Here is a 20,346-nt window from a genome sequence, read left to right on the forward strand (position 1 = left end):
TAATGAGAGAGATGAACAAAAGTTGGAAAAGTGTTAAAAATACACAAGAGCCAACTGAGACTGTATTACACTATCAGCTGTTCAGTGATGTTTAAGGTCATGTCTATGAGCCATGACCTATGCCTTAAGTCAAACTGAATCTGTTACTGTTGCTTACACTCAAAGACCCCTAGTTGATATAGTCTCTTGATTGACAGCTCTCCCAATATCTCTGGACCTACCACTTCTGCTTCCAAATGCCACAGAAATGCTTCATTCCAGAACAAGAAATAAAACAAAGCTCTGTTCCAAGTACAGCCAGTTAAAAATATAGAGGCTGCTGAGGTCTTTCTTGTCTCAAATAAAAATGGTCTGGAATCCGTGCAGAAGTGAATCCTTTCTGATTTGTTATCCCCAGATGCAATACCTGGTATCCAGTAGGCATCAAATCCATTGGTGTTGAATGGTGGTTGACTAAATCCAGCACTCTGCCCCTCTACTACACAACCAAAAACACCTGCTGCTGTCTGGGAAGAAAGTTTCAGTGTATGTATTTTTCCATCTATTTCTGCACCTAGAGATAGGGGACATTTCCTAGAGTGATTGGAGAGAATGTCAATCTTTATTTTGGGTGGGATGAATCTGCTTTGGGGAAGTTTGATTGAATGTTCAATAGCCACTATTAGTCTTCACTGAATGCTAAATATAAATATAAAGAATCAGAAAAGACAATCAAATTGTGAAAAATCTCCCACATTTATTTTTGCAGTGCTGTTAAATCCATTTCTGATTAAAATAATTCATCACTTATCTATAACAGGCAATACTGGATGGTTATCCATATGTGGAGCTGTCTTAGAAATAGGCACCAATTTAAAATGGTTTTTAATAAAAATATATTATTTTTAGCCAGCAATTTGGTCCCAAGGGCTGGTTGCTGACAAAGGAAAGGGAACTGTTCTGTCAGTCAGTGAATGTTTTTCCAGAAAATAAATTAGGCAGAGAACAGGAGAGGCAGCTAACTCACAATGTGATACAAGTTCATGGTGCTTACCTTTGTTACAAGTTTCATTTTTCTTAATTTTTGGTGGGAGATGAGGGTGAACTGTAGCTGTCGTTTTGTTTTTAATGAAGTCAATCAAACAGCCCCTGATAACCCAGGCTGGGTTTATAGTTTCCTTGAAAGTGTCATGACTTGGAGAAAATTTTAGAAATAGCACATTATATGCCCACATTCAAAAGGTCCTTGGTGTGGCATTGGAGACCCTTCACAATCTAATCTCAACCCACCATTAGGGAATTTCCCCCAAATCTATGCAGCATTAAATCCTTATCTTTCTCCAGGATAGCAGGCATGGTACGTTCTCTCTGAAAATAAAGGATGGAGGCAAGAAAACATTCACTTATGCTTTCATTTGCATAAAGAAAGTCTAGAAGGAGCGTCAGGAGACAAAAGAAAGTGGTTATCTGGGGGAGAAGAGACAAGGAGGAGGGTGGGAAGTGAATGGATGGAGGATGGCATAGGTGGAGGGAGGTATTTCACTATGCACTTTTTTTGCTTTCAGATTTTTGGACTATGGGAATGTGTCACCCATTCAGAAATGAAAGGTAAGGATGAAAAGGGGGAGGAAGGAAGGAAGGAAGGAAGGAAGGGAGAGGGAGGGAGGAATGAAAGAAGGAAGAAAGGAAGGAAGGAGGGAGGGAGGGAGGAAGGAAGGGAGGAGAAAGAAAAAGAAAGGAAAGAAAGAAAAAAGAAAGATGGATTGATGAAAGGAAGGAAGAAAGAGAGAGGGGGGAGGGAGGAAGGATGGGAAAGAAGGAAGGAGGGAGGGAGGGAAGGAAGGAAGGAAAGAAAGGAGAGGGAGTGAGCAATGAAAGAAGGAAGGAAGGAAGGAGGGAAGGAGGAAGGAAGGAAGGAAAGAAAAGAAGATGGCAAAATCAAAGAGAGAGGGAGGAAGGAAGGGAAAGAAGGGTAGAAGGAGGGAAGAAAGGAAGGAAGAAGAGAGAGGGAAGGAGGGAAGGAGGGAGGAAGAAAAGAAGAGAGAAAGGAAGAAAAGAAAGAGGGCAAGAAGGAAGGAAAGAGAGGGAGGGAGGAAGGAAGGGAGGAAGGAAGGAAGGAAAGAGGGAAGGAAGGAAGGAAAGAAAGAGGGAAGGAAAGAAGGAAGGAAGGAAGGAAGGAAGGAAGGAATTCCCATTATCAGAGGAACATAGTTTCGAGCCTTTGCACTTGCCATTCCCACTTCCTGGGATGACATGCTCAACCTCACACCCACATACACCTTTCCATATTTTGGCAAGAAGACTCCTGTGGGTGCTTCAGAACCCAATTTACATATCACCTCCTCTGTGAGTACAACACCCAGGAAGAGTCCTCTGTGCTCCCAAAGCCCCTTGGTTAGAATGTAAACTGCCTTTTGGCAGAACTGCAAATTCCTTATCCTGTGCTGAAGTATCAGATCCTAGCATGCTGCCCAACACATAGTATGTGCTTAATAAATATTTGTTGAGGGAGTGAAAGAATGAATGAATGAGGAGGCATAAGGGGGATGGGTGGCATAGCGGTAAGAGCACAGACTTTGGTGTCAGGCAGACTGGACTAATAAGGGCTGTGTGACCTTGGAAACACAAATCGACCTCTCTGAGACCCAACCCAGCCCCTCAGAGGGTGTGGTAAAGATTCAATATGCTTACTCACGTGCAATGAATATGCAGTGTTTGCTAAATTATTTTTTTCTAAAGAACAGACATTTATTTTCTCATAATTCTGGAGGCCAGAAATCTGAGAGGAAGCTCTTGGCAGGGCTGGTTTCTTCTGAGGAGTCTCTCCTTGGTGTGGAGACATCTGTCTGCACCCCTTGTCCTCACACGGTCGTCCCTTTCTGGGTGCCTGTGTCCTCATCTCTCCTTCTTTTCTGTATTTTTTAACTGAAAATAAAAATTGCATATATATACATATATATATATGGTGTATGACATGATGTTTTGAAACACATATACATTGTGGAATGGCTAAATCGAGCCAACTAATGTATGTATTATTTTACATAGATTTTTGTGACAAGAACAATTAAAATCTAGTCCCTTGGCAATTTTCAGGCATACAAAACATTGTTATTAACTAGAGTCATCATCATGTATACAACTGCTCTCCTGAACCTGTTCCTCCCTGAGTGAAATTTTGTGTCCTTTGACCAGCATCTCCCCTCCCCCTGCAGCCCTGGTATCCACCATTCTACTCTCTGCTTCTATGAGCTCGACTTTCTTGAGAGTGAGATCACGCAGTGTTTGTTTTTCTGTGTCTGGCTTATCTCGCTTAACATAACGTCCTCCAGTTTCATCCATGTTGTCACAAATGACAGGATTTCCTTCTTTCTTATTGCTGTATAGTACTTGAAGGTATATATAAAGAATGTATAGTTCTGATTATTACATACTCATATGTATAATGTTGGGGTTACTATATATGTAATGTACAGTATATGTATATATATAAAAATATACACACACTATACATACATAGTAGTATATATATACCTGCATAGTAGTATATATATACACGCTCTGCCATATATAGTAGGGTATATATAGCATATATAACATAGTTGTATATATAGTATATATCACATAGTTTTATACATATATATATATGGAGACAGTAGGGTATATGCTGTCTCTCTCTCTATATATATATGGTAGTTTGATATATATATGATAGTATGATATATATATATACTATGATATATATATATACTATATATGGTATAGTATAAGATGGTATGTGTATATATGCATATAAATACACGTATAAATATGTATAGATATATACATATAAGATAGTATGTGTATATATAGTATATATATAAGATAATATGTGTATATATAGTATATATACAAGATAGCATGTGTATAAATATAAGATAGTATGTGTGTATATATATATATACACACACTACCATATATACTACATATATACTATATATAGTAGTGTGTAGTATATATAGTGTGGATGTGGTTAATGTGGACATGGATAGTGTGGACATGGTTAGTGTGGATATAGTGTAGACATGGATAGTGTGGATATAGTGTGCACATGGATAGTGTGGATATAGTGTGCACATGGATAGTGTGGATGTAGTGTGGACATGGATAGGGTGGATATATTGTGGACATGGATAATGTGGATATGGAGAGTGTGGATATAGTGTGAACATGGATAATGTGGATATAGTGTGGATATCGTTAGTGTGGATATAGTGTGGATATGGATAGTGTGGATATAGTGTGGACATGGATAGTGTGGATATAGTGTGGATATAGTGTGAACATGGATAGTGTGGATATAGTGTGCATATGGATAGTGTGGATATACTGTAGATATGGATACTGTGGATACAGGGTGGATATGGATAATGTGGACATGGATAGTGTGGATACAGTGTGGATACCGTGTGGATATAGTGTGGATATAGTGTGGATATGGATAGTGTGGATATGGTGTGGATATAGTGTGCATTTGGATAGTGTGGACATAGTGTGGACATGGAGAGTGTGGATATGGATACGTGGATATAGGGTGGATATGGATAGTGTGGATATAGTGTGCATTCGGATAGTGTGGACATAGTGTGGACATGGAGAGTGTGGATATGGATACTGTGGATATAGTGTGGATATAGTGTGGACATGCATAGTGTGGATATGGATAGTGTGGACATGGATAGTGTGGATACAGAGTGGACATAGTGTGGATATAGTGTGGATATAGTGTGGACATAGTGTGGACATGGATAGTGTGGTATAGTGTGGATATGGATAGTGTGGATATAGTGTGGACATGGTTAGTGTGGATATATTTTGGACATGGATAGTGTAGATATAGTGTGGACATGAATAGTGTGGATATAGTGTGGAAATGGATATTGTGGATGTAGTGTGGATATGGATAGTGTGGACGTGGATAGTGTGGATGTAGTGTGGACATGGATAGCGTGGATATAGTGTGGAAATGGATAGCGTGGATATAGTGTGGAAATGGATAGCGTGGATATAGTGTGGAAATGGATAGCGTGGATATAGTGTGGACATGGATAGCGTGGATATAATGTGGAAATGGATAGCGTGGATATAGTGTGGACATGGATAGCATGGACGTGGATAGTGTGGATGTAGTGTGGACATGGATAGTGTGGAATAGTGTGGACATGGTTAGTGTGGATAGAGTGTGGACGTGGGTAGCGTGGATATAGTGTGGACATGGATAGCGTGGATATAGTGTGGACATGGATAGTGTGGATATAGTGTGGACATGGATAGTGTGGATATAGTGTGGACATGGTTAGTGTGGATATAGTGTGGACATGGTTAGTGTGGATATAGTGTGGACATGGATAGTGTGGATAGAGTGTGGACATGGATAGTGTGGATAGAGTGTGGATATGGATAGTGTGGACATGGATGGTGTGGATATAGTGTGGACATGGATAGCATAGATATAGTGTGGACATGGATAATGTGGATATAGTGTGGATATGGATATCCACACTCATCCATGTATAGTGTGAATATGGATATCCATCTCATCCACTGTGAATAGTGCTGCAGTAGGCATGGGAGTGCAGATGTCTCTTTGATATACCGATTTACTTCCCTTTGGATGAATACCCAGTCATGGGATGGCTGGATTATATGTCATCTCTACTTAGCTATGTTATTGTGATTGTTTGTGGTGTGTGTTGTCTCATTGTCTGACAATTGCCCCACACTGTCCCTGCCACAAGATTGGACGTTCCTGGGCATGGGGGCCCTGACTGCTCCATCTCTATTGCATTTCTGCAGTGCCAACCCCAAGAGAGAAATGGGGAGACAGTGAATGAAGAACCCTCATCAGCAGAGAGGGAAGGGGCAGGTAGACAGAGATGAATCACTGCTGCTGATAACTGGAACCCTAGAAATGCACAGCACCCTTAACTGGGAGTGACCATAAGCTCAGTCCTACAGGAAATGCCTCCAGGGGATTCAAAATGATTGTGAGCTGGGCCAGGAGCCATGTTCAGCCTGCCAGTGCCGTGCCCACTCACTTCCTCCTGTTAGGAGGTGCCTTGGCCCTCAGCTCACCACCTCTTTGCCCAGGCAGCCCCATCCTGGCATATCTTTCCCCTAGGTGTCAGCCTGCCCTAGTCCCTGTACATGAGCCTTGCAGGGTCCCATGTCCCTCTACCTGGTCTTCAATCTTTCACAAATAATATGTGTCTCTCCTGTTGGACCAGCTCTTTGCAGGTTTGCCACATAAATGTTGTTTTCTCCAATTTACCAAGGGGAAAACTAAGTACCAAAGAGGTTAAATGACTCTCACAATTGCACAATTGTTATTAAAGAACAAAGCCAGGGCTGGGAGCAGTGCTCCCGCCTGTAATCCCAATGCTTTGGGAGGCCAGTGCGGGTGAATCTCTTTAACTCAGGAATTTCAGACCAGCCTGGGCAACTGGCAAAACCCTGTCTCTACAAAAAACACAAAAATTAGTGGAACATAGTGGTGCATGTCTATAGTTCCAGCTACTTGGGGGCTGAGGTGGGAGGATTGCTAGAGCCTGGGAAGTTGAGGCTGCAGTGAGCAGTGATACCACCACCACACTCCAGCCTGGGGAATAGAGCAAGACTTTGTCTCAAAAAAAAAAGGATAAAGTCAGGACTTAATCATAGGTCTACCTGATTTCAATACAAGGACTTTTAACTCTTATACACCACGCACGGCCTTCCCTATGAGAGATACAGCACAGACTCACTGATTATTACACTTATTCCACCCTAATAGTGCCTTCAGGTGGCCTGATCCAACTGAGTATGTAGCCCCAAAAGGCATCTCTTGCCACCTGTTGGAATACTTCTCCAAATATGGTGCTCACTCCCTCACCACCTCTTCTCAAGCTTGCTGTCACTGCACTGGTAGACAAGCTGAGGCCCCTTGGATCTTTCCAGCTTAAGTTGAGGGTCTCTGCTGGCCCCACCTAGACTCCCACCTGCAGGGCCAAACCTGACATCAAGCTACAGAGGGAAGCTTTCCTCTTCCATGCCCTGACACAGTGCTAGGCACACAACTGATGCTTAAAATGGCTGCTTCTGGGTTTTTGCCTAGGTGACCAGACCCCTGCAGGAAGGACCCTCCCTTCATCCCAGACTCTCTCTGATGCACTTGAATATTTCTTTAAATATAATAGTGTTGGTGTCTTCACAACTTACCTTGGGTGGCTGGGAGGGCAGACGACTCTGGATGAAGAGGTATTAATCACCCTGGATATGAGATTCCCATTCTCATTTGCTCTATCCACTCTTTCTTTTATTAAATTGTCACCGCGCATGTACTGTACTGGCACTGAAAACCCAGAAATAAATCAGATAGTCCCTGACCTCAGAGAGATTCCCATGGAATCAGGGTGATACAAAAGGAAACATATAGCAAAAATGCAATGTGGAAGGTGAACCGATCTCGCCATAATTAATCAACACATTGCATCATTCTTCATTGGATGCTGCCTGGCTGTGTACACAGAATGCTTTGAGAGAGAGGATGTCTGGCCCTCTGATCACCATTTTGCCCTTGGTCAGAGCCTGCACTCACTTGGTGGGTACTCAAGGCTGATCTCATGAATGAACAAATGGATGTGAATGAATGAATGCATGAATGAATGTCCTAGGGGTTTATACAATGTGTTGTTGGAACACAGAGGGTAGAAGCTAGCTACTTGGAAAGCAAAGTGTTGAAGGATAAATAGAAGTTCACTTCATGGATTGTGTGACAGTGGGTGTGCATATTCGGGGTGGGAAACTGGGGATGACGAGACAGTGACCCAGCAGAAGGAACTGTGTAGACAAAGACAAAGAGATATGGTGAAGACTGGCATGTTTGGGGAATGATGAGTGTTTCGTGATGACTGCTGAAAGCACTACAATCCTGTACAAATGCACTGGATTATATGAATGTTGAGGACAGCCACTCAGTCTGAAATATGACTTGTGGGCACTGAAACCCAGACCGTGCCAGTTATGCACTGCGCCCCGGGAGGGTCTGTGTCCACACCCGCCAGGAGCAAACTTCCCTCCTATCCCCTCTCCCTCTGTCCATCCTGGGTTCCCTGACCTGCAGATGTAACCTCGAGTGACTACCTGCCCTGGGATAGAGACTGTCAGTGCCTCCAGAGCAGACAGGCATGTGCTCAAATTCATGGCACTCTCTGGCAACTTGGCAGGTGATGCGCCCTTTCTGGGGTCTGACAGATCCCCAGGCTGCACATCAACCAGTGTGCCTACCCCTGCATACTGTGATTAGCTGGGGTGCGATGACAGCCAGCTGACATTAATTATCCATGAGTTAGAGGCATCTAAGAGCACAGAGGGCTGTCAACAAAGCAAAGCAGCGTCATTATTGCTCCTGTGGCTTGCAGCTGGGACTTTGAGCAGTGACATGGGCCTTTCAGGTTCAAGGAGGGGTGGGCATGGCCAGCAGCCCTTCCCAGCCATTTCCAGGGAGGTCCACACACAACCTTTGGGTTAATTTCAGAGAAGGTCAGGCACCCAGTGGTGAGCAATGCGTTACTCATCACTCTGCCACGACACCCGGTCCATTACCGCATCCTGACAGTTTCGCCTCCGAAATAGTTCTCAGATCTCAGATCTGTCCACGTCTCTGCATTTCCACAAATCCAGCCTGGTCTCTCCACGCTGCAGTTGGCTCCTACCTGGTTCCTTCTCTACTCTGGCCCCCTCTCAGCCATCACTCCACTCAGCAGCCAGCGTGGGGCTTTCAAACTCCAAGCCAGGCTGTGTGCTGCTCTACTCGGAATCCACCATCCCTACAAACCCAGCACGTGGCCACAAGGCCTCTGGTTTCTGTTTCCTCCAGATCTCTGCTCCCCCATCACGTTCACTTTCAATGGGTTTCTCAACTGTACCCCATATCCTCTGGCCATGCGACTTTTGCACATGCTGTTCCCTCTGACTGGATCACTTTTCTTACCCCAGCCTATGACCTAGGGCTCCTTAAACCTCGTGTCCTTTCCCTTGTAAAGCTTCCCTCAACCCCCAAAGCACAGCCAGTTCCTTTGTCTTGCAAGAAGGCAACGCAGTATAGTGGCCATAAGCATAAAAGCTGGTGTTGGTTCAAATCCCAGCCCAACCCCTTAATAGAATGGCTGTGTGACTGTGGGCAAGGTTTTTTTGTTTTGTTTTGTTTTGTTTTGTTTTGAGACAGAGTCTCGCTCTGTTGCCCAATCTGAGCAAGTTTCTTAACCTCTCTGAGCTTCAGTTCCCACCTCTATAAATGGAGACGACCATAAAATCAACCCTGCAGGGTTGTTTTAGGGACTAGCTGAGTTAAGAGAGTAATAGGCGCCTCTTGGGGCACAGCCTAGCACAGGAGTACTACACAAGCATTCACTGTTGCTGTGGATACATTTCTAACTTATCTCTGTTTGTAGCCTTATCCTTGTTGGTGTGATCATTTGATTAATTTTGTCTTCTTCCATACACTCTAGGCCAGAGTTTCCCAACTTCACGAGCGCTTGAGATGGGCAACTCTGTTGCAAGAGCTGTCCAGTACATTGCAGGACAATCTTGTCATTGGATGCCAGTAGCACCTCCCTCGTTGTGACAACCATAAATGTCTCCAGACTTGACCTGGTGTCCTGGTACAGACCCCTGCTCTGGACTCTAGAACAGCAAGGAACATCCATCATCTTCTGAACCAACTCCTCCCAGCCCCTAGCACAGAGCCTGGTTTCAGGCAGGTGTTCGTTAAGTGTATTTTAAGTGAACAAAAGCATGAATAAACGAATGCACACCAAAAAGTTCTGTAATATAAGGACCTCAGGAGATATGAAATCAGAAGATCTAGGTTCAAGTTCTGCTTCCACTCCTCCTAGAGGGGTCACCAAAGGCAAATTGTTGTCTCCTCAGAGCCTCAGTTTTCCCATCTGTGAAATGGGAGTGACAATCATTATCCTGATACCCTTCCCATCACAGGGAGTGTGCTAAGTCTCAGATGAACAAACAATGAAGTCCTTTATAAACTGCTGAGTGCTGTGCAGATGAGCAGGTTATAGTGCCTCCCCCCTTTTAACCTAAAAGAATGGCTTTCCTCCTATCAGCTTGCTGCAGCCTGCCTTGTCTGGAAGCGTCTGGGTTGTGACAGGGCATGGGCGTGTAATATATGTGGTACATAAGAAGATAATATATCCCTTCATCTCCCTTTTAATACAGCTGTAAATACGTCTTATGGGGGAGATAATAGAGATATGGCACACATAATGGGGATGATGGATCAGACCGATAAGATCTCACACTTATCACAAGGGCAGCTTGTCTGTCATTTCCCCCATTATGGATGGTGTCTTTGGTAGATTGTGGTGTCAAGTGTATTCTGAATTATGGGAAGCCCAGTGCACTTAATTACCTTGTGTTTCTAATAAGGCGAGGAGTAGCATAGTAGCGAGGAGAGAGCTGGGCTCCAGGGTTTTGCTGACCTAAGTTCATTCCCTGGCTGTGTGAGCTCAGGCACAGCATCTGCCCTCTCTGGGCTGCAGTCACCTCATCTATTCAGTGGCTGTCACGGCACAATGGGACCTTTGAAAAGAATCTCCCTTTAGATGAAGGGCAAGGACAGGGAAAACAAGACAACTCTGACCCCAGTAAATTCCAAGTACCTGTCAAATGTGCAAAGCGAGGTTGATTTTCAGGAAATGACTCCACCCAGCGGACTCAATGATTTGACTCCTAAAATGAATCAAAGCATATTCTTTTGCTTTTTGCTAGCTCCTTAGGGGTATCGTGGCACAGTGGTGGGACGTGGCGTTCAACCCAACAAACTAGGGGTTTGGCTTAAGTACCCTGGCCCCTCCTTTCATCGCCTCAAAATGTAAATTGGGAGTGATAAGTGCTTCTACCCTGGGTGGTCATTGTCATGACCACATGGGAGTAACTGAGGTGTATCAACTGCTCAGCTCAATGCCAGGTCCACAGAAAACACTCAATTGGTGAAAAATATGTGTAAGATGTGGGAAGGCTTTTCCATCCGGTGACAGACTGTACCCTTCCTGTCCTCATGACAGTCCTCAGCCTCTTCCTAACAGAGCATAATGAAAAGCTGCTGGATTTCCCAGCCCTGACACACACACTTAAAGTTAAATTTGGGAGGTCTCCTCAAAGGCTCAAGCTACCCAAGGTTTGACAGGTCCATGTCTGGGAATATTGCAATAACTCAGGTTGGAGCCTAGAGTTGAGCTAGGACATTCTAACTACAGCGGCCAGGACCTAGGGCTGGCCAGTGAACCTCCAGATGCCTGAGTCCTCTCACTGAAAACCAGATCCCCAAGGAGGGTCCCACACTCACTCACTGCCCCCTGCCACCAAGCCTGAGGCCACACCTCTGAGCTCCAGCCCACTGAGCCAGCCTATGCCAGTGCCCCTCTCTGGGATGGGAAACCTGCCCGTCTCTGACCTCCTTTTCCCATCTGTGAAAGGAGATGCTCAGCTGGAAGAATTTCTAAAATGGTATTTAGGCTCCAAAATGCCATCATTTAAGTCTTTTTCAGGTCTCTGGTATAGGCCTGATGATTAACCAGGAGTGCCGAAGTATCGCACTTTCATGGGATTGAAATTTGATTAGGAACAGTGAAGAAACGCTCAAAGGGTGGCATTCCTGTAGGCAGAAAGGCCCTGGAGCCAGGCAGGCCTCAGCTATGCAAGCTGCCCATGGAGGTGGCAGTTCCTATGTATGCTTCTGCACTGGCGCCAGAAATTCAGTGTAGACTACTGGGTAAAAGTCTGATTCCTGGATTCAGATTAGGGACTGGGCGTGGTGGCTCATGCCTGTAATTCCAGCACATTGGGAGGCAGGCAGGAGGATTGCTTGAGCCCAGGAGTTCAAGACCCACCTGGGAAAAATAGCGAGACCCTGTCTCTACAAAAAAAAAAAAAATTTTTAATTAGCCAGGCATCCTGGCACACACCTGTAGTCCCAGTTACTCAGGAGACTGAGGCAAGAGGATCACTTGAGCCAGAGAAGTCGAGGCTGTAGTGAGCCATGATCACGCCACTATACTCCAGCCTGGGGGACAGAGCAAGACGCTGTCTCAGAAAAAAAATAAAAATAAAAGTAAAATAAGTATTATTTGTTATACTTAATAATTTTAATTAATAAAAAATAGTATTTGTATACTTCTTATTATACTTCACCTGTTATTCATTATAAAACTATTATTTCTGTCATGTTAGCCATTGTTACATCCCCTGCCCTGCAATGGGTGCGCAGTTACTACTGTGATCAAAGATGATAATGCTGTCTACCTCCCAGGGCTCTCCTGAAGATCAAATTAGATGATGCAAGTAAAAACTGTTTTCACTCAGTGTCTGGCACAATGCTTTGTATTAATGAAGATACACAACCTTCGTAGCAACAATTTTTTCAACAGAGCAAGGTATCCCTATATTACAAACTCCAGCACATCAAAATGAACTGGAAATCATGTTAAACTGGACACCGGTCTGAGAGGGAGGTGGGGGTGGCTATGAGAGGGTAACAATAGGAGATTTTTGTTGTTGGATCTTTTCAGTATCTTGGCTGTAGTAGTGGATACACAAGCCTACATGTGATAAAACTGTACAGCACTTAATATACAGTACACACAAATGCAGGCACACACACAAATGAATACAAAACCAAGAAAATCTCAATAAGATCAGTAAATCGAATGAGTGTCAATGTCCTTGCTGTGATATTATTCTGTGGTTTTGGGAAATATTACCATTGGGGAAAAGTGGGAAGGCTCTGTGTTATTAATTACAACTGTACATGAATTTAGAGTTATCTCAAAACAGCTAGGCATGATGGCTCATGACTGTAATCCCAGCTATTTGGGAGGCTGAGGTAGGAGGAGCACTTGAAGCCAAGAGTTTGAGACCAGTCTAGGGAAACATAGCAAGACTTTGTCTCTACAGAAGAAAAAATATTAGCTGGGCATGGTGGCCCGCCCCTGTAGTCCCAGCTACTCGGGAGACTGAGGCAGGATCACTTGGGGCCAGGAGGTAGAGGCTGCAGTGAGCTGTGATTGTGCCACTGCACTCCAACAAAGGCAACAGAGCAAGACTATTTCAAAAAATACGTATCTCAAAACCAACACAGATTGCTAAGCACCACCCCGAGAGTTTCAGTAGATCTAATGCAGTAGAATTTTCATTTCTAACACATTCCTGAGTAATGCTGGTGCTGCTGGTCAGAGACTAGACTTTGAGATCCACTGCCTTAGGGGAAAGGCTAAACTGCCATATCAAGGAGGCCCCGAAGAAGCCTCAGGAAGACAGAAATATTACATTCTTGGGATAGCCCCAGTGTGAACAATCCAGGTTAGTGGGCAGAATCGGCTCCATAAATTCCTGCAAGAATCTGGGTTCTTTCTATGTATGGCCTCACCATTCCCTTACGTGCATGGTTAGCTGTTTCTGGGAAAAAGGAAGGAGAGGAATTGCAATACAAGCAGCTTCTCTGGAAGCAGGTTAGGAGAAGGTTGCACTCAGCAAAGAAAGCATCTGGGATGGGCTCCATCCAGGAGCATCTCAGAGTAGAAGTGAAAGGTCACAGAGGAGGGATTGGAAGAACTCAGGGACATTTCAACACCTGTGCCACATCTCTTTTGATTCCTCTGTTACTGTCTTTTATTTTCCTTTGGATATGAGAGAAATAATAACTAAAATAAAAATGGCCCAAGGAGTGATTTATGGAGCAGGTCTTCATGTGCTCTGCCCTGCCTGGGCTCTTCCTAGCAGGTCCCATTGAGTTCCTTCCCTCTCCAGCTCCCTTTCCCTAATTTTCCTCTGCCAGCACCTGGGCTGTCTACTTTCCAGATCCAGGGTCTGGGGAAAGCAAGATCACTCAACAGGGTGACCCTGAGGCTCCAGGTTCTGGACTGGAGAGAAAGTCCACTTCAGCACAGTAGCTGTAAGGACAGTCAGACCCTTTTCTAGAGTCCACTGGACCCCTCTATTTGCTTTGCAGTGGCTTCCATTGTGCCACTTGTATTCCACAAGTTGCTGAAATATTTTATACACTAAATGAGTTAAGGTCGTTAAACTTTCTTAGGAGATAGTTTCATGTGTTTTCTCAGAATACATAAGCAAGCAAACCACCTAGGCTGTGCACAATTACAGGCAGCCCAGAGTAGCTCCTGGGTAGCGGGCCTGTTTTATTTCCCTTTGGAAATGTTTAGCTCAGGTTGCCAAATTCCCTTCCATATGGGTTAGTGACAAATGTCTTAATTAAAGTAAGGATGATGAGCAGAGTAGCTTCATCTCCCTCTAAAATGAAGGATGGAGCAACAAGAAGATACAACCAGCCAGGTGCATTGGATCACACCTATAATCCCAGCACTTTGGGAGGCCAAAGTAGGAGATCTCTTGAGACCAGGAGTTCGAGACCAGCCTGGGCAACATGGTGAAACCCCATCTCTTCAAAAAATACAAAAAAATAGCTGGGTGTGGTGGTTTGTGCCTGTAGTCCAGCTTCTTATGAGGCTGAGGTGGGAGGATTGCTCGAGCCCAGCAAGTCGAGGTTGCAATAAGCCATGATCACACCAGTGCAACCTGGGGAACAAAGTGAAACCCTGTCCAAAAAAAAACAGAAGAAGATACACAACCAATGGTAAATGGGAAAACTGGGTTTTAGTGATGACAAGGATGATGATGATGACAATAAAATGAATGGTTATAGCACTTGTTGGTTACATGATAGGCACCAGGATCTTACATTGTTTGTATCCCATGATACATAATTGTATGCTACAAATGGAGACTCAGAGAAGGTCACACAGCTAGTAGGTGGTGCTGCCTGGACATTAATTCAGGTTTTGTACTCTTCAACGGTCTTGCAAACCAGCTGTCCAGTGCCAAATTCCAGCTCTCATGTGTATTTTTTTTTTTTGACCCACAGAGTGCATTGAATTTTTGAATGGTTGCCAACACTTAAATATTGGGGTTTTTCATCGCTAATTATCAGGGGAATGTAAATTAAAACCACAATGAGATACCGCCTTACTCCTGCAAGAATGGCCATAATTAAAACATCAAAAAAAACAATAGATGTTAGCTGTTAGCATGGATGTGGTGAAAAGAGAACACCTTTACACTGTTGGTAGGCATGTAAACCAGTTCAACCACTACGGAAAACAGTATGGAGATGCCTTAAAGAACTAAAAGGAGAGCCACTATTCAATCCAGCAACCTCATTCCTGGGTATCTACCAAAAGGAAAAGAATTCATTATGTGAAAAAGACACTTTCACACGCATGTTTATAGCAGCACAATTCGCAAAGATATGGAACCAAATTTAGTGCTCATCAACCAACGAGTGGATAAAGAGAATGTGGTAAAAATACACCATGGAATACTACTCGGCCATAAAAAGGAAGAAAATAATGTCTTTTGCAGCTACTTGGATAGAGCTGGAGGCCATTCTTCTAAGTGAAGTAACTCAGAAACGGAAAACCAAATATTGTATGTTCCCACATATAAGTGGGAGTTAAGCAACAAAGATGCAAAGGCATAGAATGATCTAATGGACTTTGGGGATTTTGGAGAGAGAATTCTGAGACGGGGATGAGGCATAAAAGACTACATGTTAGATACAGTGTACACTGTTCGGGTGATGGGTGCACTAAAATCTCAGAAATTTTCACTTAAAGAACTTATTCATATAATCAAAAACCACCCGTATCCAAAAAACTATTAAAATCAAAACTTAAAAATATATTTTTTTTCATATTACTGAAAAAGTATGCTAATTTCTGGCTTTCCTTGGAAATTCACAACATCTGGCCCTGCCAAGGCCACAATCCCCACATGATAACTATGGTCCAGGGCTGTCCACCTTAGACCTGACTTGTATTCACCATTTCGCCAAAGTTCCTACCTGGGCCATTTCTCTGGTTAGGTCATAGGCCAGCCCACAGGCATTTGCGTTTTAACTCTACCACTTCTACAAGGGGCTATACCAGCTGGTGGCCGACCATCTGGCTGTTCAACACTTCAGAATAACCTTCTTTCAACCCAAGGGTCAGAGACTAGCTTAGGGACGTCGTTGGCCTTCCAGATCCCGGGGAGGGCCTGCCGGCGGTTGGGTGTGGGCTGGGTCTGATGGGAGTCCAGACAACGGGTCCAGAAATCACCACGGCATTTCCTTTAAAAAGCATGACATGAACTTAGATCAAAAGATGAAATTGGTTTAGGAGGGGGCAGGTTCTCTGGGATAAAACAATCTGCCTGGCATGAACATGATCAATGCCTGCTCAGTGAATTCCCCCAGAAACTGAAATTGCATAAAAGATTTGATCAAAATCTCCATCACCCACCAAGCTGTAATGCCTTCTGTGATTTTTCTTAACCGGATTTTAATTTTTATGTTTATTATTTGGGGACTGATGGAGCAGAAGAAATGCTTTAGCCTCTGAATTCCACTTTCATTCTCCTCCTGTGAAGCACTTTCAGAACTCGGGAAAACTCAATTGCAAAAGAAAAGCATTTGGTTCTCAGTGTTTCATGTTTTGTTCCCGTTCCCCGGGCTTGGAGACAGCTCAGGAACTTAATTAAAATCAATGGAGAAAAAGAATTGAATAAATCACAACATGAATATCTCTGAAAGTCTGCATTACAGCGCAGCAGCATAGAGGTAAGAAAAAAAAAAGATGTTCCATTCCCTCTCTCCCTCTCTCCCTCTGGAAAAGAGAAAAATTAAAATTATCTCTGAGTGTACTTGATAGCTCTCTCCCTTTCTCTCTCTCCTCCTTTAACTAACTCTCTCTTTCTCTCTTTCTCTCTCTCTCTCTCTCTCTTTCTGTCTCTCCTCTACTAAGAGCAGAAATATAAGAAAGAAACTGTCAAGAAGTCAAAGGGTATGTACGGATCTGCCTCTCATTCCCAAGGGAAGTCACTAAAACATATAAATGGGCCGGGCGTGGTGGCTCATGCCTGTAATCCCAGCACTTTGGGAGGTCGAGGAGGGCCGACCACTTGAGGCCAGGAGTTCCAGACCAGCATAGCCAACATACCAAAACCCCGCTTCTACTAAAAATACAAAAATTACCCAGGTGTGGCAGCGTGTGCCTATAATCTCAGCTACTCTGGAAGCTGAGGCAGGAGAGTCGCTTGAACCTAGGAGGTGGAGGTTGCAGTGAGCCGAGATCATGCCACTGCACTCCAGCCTGGGCAACAGAGCGAGACTCTGTCTCAAAAAATAAAAATAAATAAATAAATAAATAAATAAAACATATAAACAATCTCCATCCTTAATTGCACAGAAACACTGTGTAATACATTTGGCTTCAAAATACATTTGGCTTCCTCAAGCAACCCTACAAAGGAGTTGTGTTTAGCTCCATTTTGCAAATGAGGTCAAATAATCTCCCCCCAGTTTACCTGTGACTGCAGATGTTCATCCTTCACCTTGAACTTGGTGAGCTTCCCTTCCCAAAATAATCCAGTGATTCTCCCTAGGGCTTGTGGAAAAATCATTTTCAGGGAATCTGAATCACACACAGGAAGGGATGGGAAAGGACTCCATGAGGCCACCAGCCTGGCCCCGTGCCTCTCAGCACAATTATACTCAAACCACTCGGTCCCCAGGAGAATCAAGCTCATTCTTTCACAGCTCCAGAGGAGAAAATTCTCCTCCAGCCTTGAAAGTGCACTTAAGCTTCTAACATTTCTCATTCTCCACGGAGCAGGGCTTGCTCAAATTTAATCCGAATCCTCCAGTCTGTGGGCTGCATCACGCTCTTAGGGTTAATCTGAGAACGAGTCATGGACCTTTTTCGTCCCCTCATCCTTCCCTTCCTCCATATTTCCCAAAGTTCTACCCCCTTGCCTCCCAACACAGGTAAAACACTCAACCCGGTGGCTGGTGCAAAGTGCATGTTTCATGAATATTAAGCTCACCCTTTTGTGTTTTCCTTCCACTGTGCCTAAGCTCCAGGTTTCAGATGTGGCTAGCAACCACTGCCTGCTTAGAAAAGCTCACAGTCTAGAAAGAAGGACCATGTTTAAACAGGTAACCGCAATGCAGAGAGATTAGTGCAATAATAGATCCAAAACCACAGTAAGGTCTCAAGGAAGGACTTGCTCTGCCTTTTGCAGCCCAGGCTCCATGATGTCACCACTTGCTTAAAACCTTCCCATTGCCCTTAGAACAAAGGCTGGATCTCTGAGCTCTGTCTGATCAGAACCTGCATGGTGGTGGTGGCCTCATCTCTCACACCCCCATTCACTCTCTGAGCCCCAGCCACACTGCCTTAAGTATCCTCATGCAAACTCTTCCTTCTTCCTGGAGTATTTCTGCCTCCATATTTCATCGGGCCAAATTCTCCTTCCCTGCTTAAATACCAGTTTCTCAGGAAGCCCTTCACTATCCACCCCTCCCAAATGCAGGTACAAGTCCCTCGCTGTACACTCAATCTGTGTAACACAAAACATATTTTCTCACTCACCACATATGTCATTAATCACTCAATGTCTATCTTTCCTGACAGATAGAAAGCATCCCTGGGCAGTGAAGGCTTCACAGAAGAGACGGTATTTTGTTTAGATCTTAAAATAAAATAGACCGATGGGAGAGAGGGGAAGTCAGGTAAAACATGAACATAAAGGTTGCTTCTGAGTTGGGATCATAGCATGTGCATTAGTGAACTATTGCCCCAATAATGTCACATAACAAATCTCAAACTCAGTGGCCTACAGAAAGAAGCATTGTTTCTATGCTCACAGGTCTGCAGATTGACTGCATTTCAGCTGATCTAAGCTGCGCATTGCTGACAGCTCTGCCGTGAGATGCAGGTTGACTGTGTTGGCTCCAGGTTCCAGGTTAGCTCATGTCAGCTCCATATGTGTTTGTTCTGGACCCAGACTGAAGGGACCATGACCCTCGAATATCTACTGCTCATGGTGGATCACCTAAGGTCCAGAGGATGATCAAGAACACGCAAAGCCCCTCAACCCTTGACTCAGCATGGGGACTCTATAAGTCTCCCGCCCCCATTCCATTGGCCAAAGCAAGCCACGAGACCAAGCCCGAAATTGATGGGATTGGAAAATGCCCTCTGCCTATACTGGGAGGAACCACAGACTCATATGGCAAAGACCATGGATATATAGCTTAATATTGAAGACTGTGAACAATTGCAAGAAGGATTCCATTTCTCACAGCAAGAGTGGGATGAGGAAGATGGAAGACTCCGAGATGGTACTCAGGTTTCTATTTTTGTAAACTACTGAAATGTATGCCATTCTCTAAGGTGGGAAGCACGGGTGGGAGAGCACCTGAGGGCAGGGGAATATGAAGTTTTGTTTTGAGCACACTGAGTGTGTAGTGCCCACAGAACACCCATGTAGAAAGACCTGGCTTCCACTGGCCCCATAGGTTTCAAAGGGAAGGTCTGAGCTAAAATTTGGCAACATCAATCGCCAAATTTGGTTGCCAAAGATGACAACCAAAGCTTTGGAGGATGGAACTGTGCAGAGAGAGTGTGTGGGGCCCCTGACATCCCTGACTGGGAGCCCCGTCCCTGCCTCGTTTGCAGGTAGTAATGGCCACGTGACCAAGTTCCAGCTAATAACATGAAAGGAAGGATTTTCCTAGGAAAGACTGAAAGGCTCTTTCAGTAAACAGGTAGATACATAGAAAGAGATGCTAATGTTGCTCCTTATGAATGGCCCTGCCTTAAACACAATAGGATGCCTCAATAGGATGCCTCCTGCTCCAGCATTTTCTCTGTGAGATTGATAAGCATAAGGAAGAAAGACGAAAAAAGCTAAATGCAGCGGCTGATGCCTGTAATCCTAACACTTTAGGAGGCTGAGGCGGGAGGATCACTTGATCCCAGGCGTTCAAGACCAGCCCGAGGAACACAGTAAGACCCTGTCTCTACAAAAAATTTAAAAAATTAGGCCAGGCACAGTGGCTCATGCCTGTAATCCCAGCATTTTGGGAGGCCAAGGCAGGTGGATCATGAGGTCAGGAGATCAAGACCATCCTGGCTAACACGGTGAAACCGTGTCTCTACTAAAAAATACAAAAGAAATTAGCCGGGTGTGGTATGCAGGTGGGCACCTGTAGTCCCAGCTACTCGGGAGGCTGAGGCAGGAGAATGGCGTGAACCTGGGAGGCAGAGCTTGCAGTGAGCCGAGATCGCACCACTGCACTCCAGCCTGGGTGACAGAGCGAGACTCCATCTCAAAAAAATAAAATAAAATAAAATAAAATAAAATAATTAGCTGGGTGTGGTGGCTCACACCTATGCTCCTAGTTACTTGGGAGGTTGGGGCAGGAGTTGGAGGCTG

At 44.4% G+C, this 20,346-nt stretch overlaps 1 long non-coding RNA gene across 1 annotated transcript in view; it reads right to left on the reverse strand.

Annotated features, from left to right (window-relative positions):
* Positions 1-2,712: 2,712 nt before the first annotated feature.
* The window catches only part of LOC129050733 (uncharacterized), a 55,697-nt gene continuing 38,063 nt past the window's right edge, over positions 2,713-20,346 (reverse strand). Inside the window, exons 2-3 of the long non-coding RNA XR_008514453.1 lie at positions 7,216-7,348; positions 2,713-2,904 (exon numbers count right to left, since the gene is read on the reverse strand). This is a non-coding gene — a long non-coding RNA (uncharacterized LOC129050733). The remainder of the gene's footprint in view (positions 2,905-7,215; positions 7,349-20,346) is intronic.

The sequence above is a fragment of the Pongo abelii genome, chromosome 18 (assembly GCF_028885655.2).
Source record: "Pongo abelii isolate AG06213 chromosome 18, NHGRI_mPonAbe1-v2.0_pri, whole genome shotgun sequence".
NCBI lineage: Eukaryota > Metazoa > Chordata > Mammalia > Primates > Hominidae > Pongo > Pongo abelii.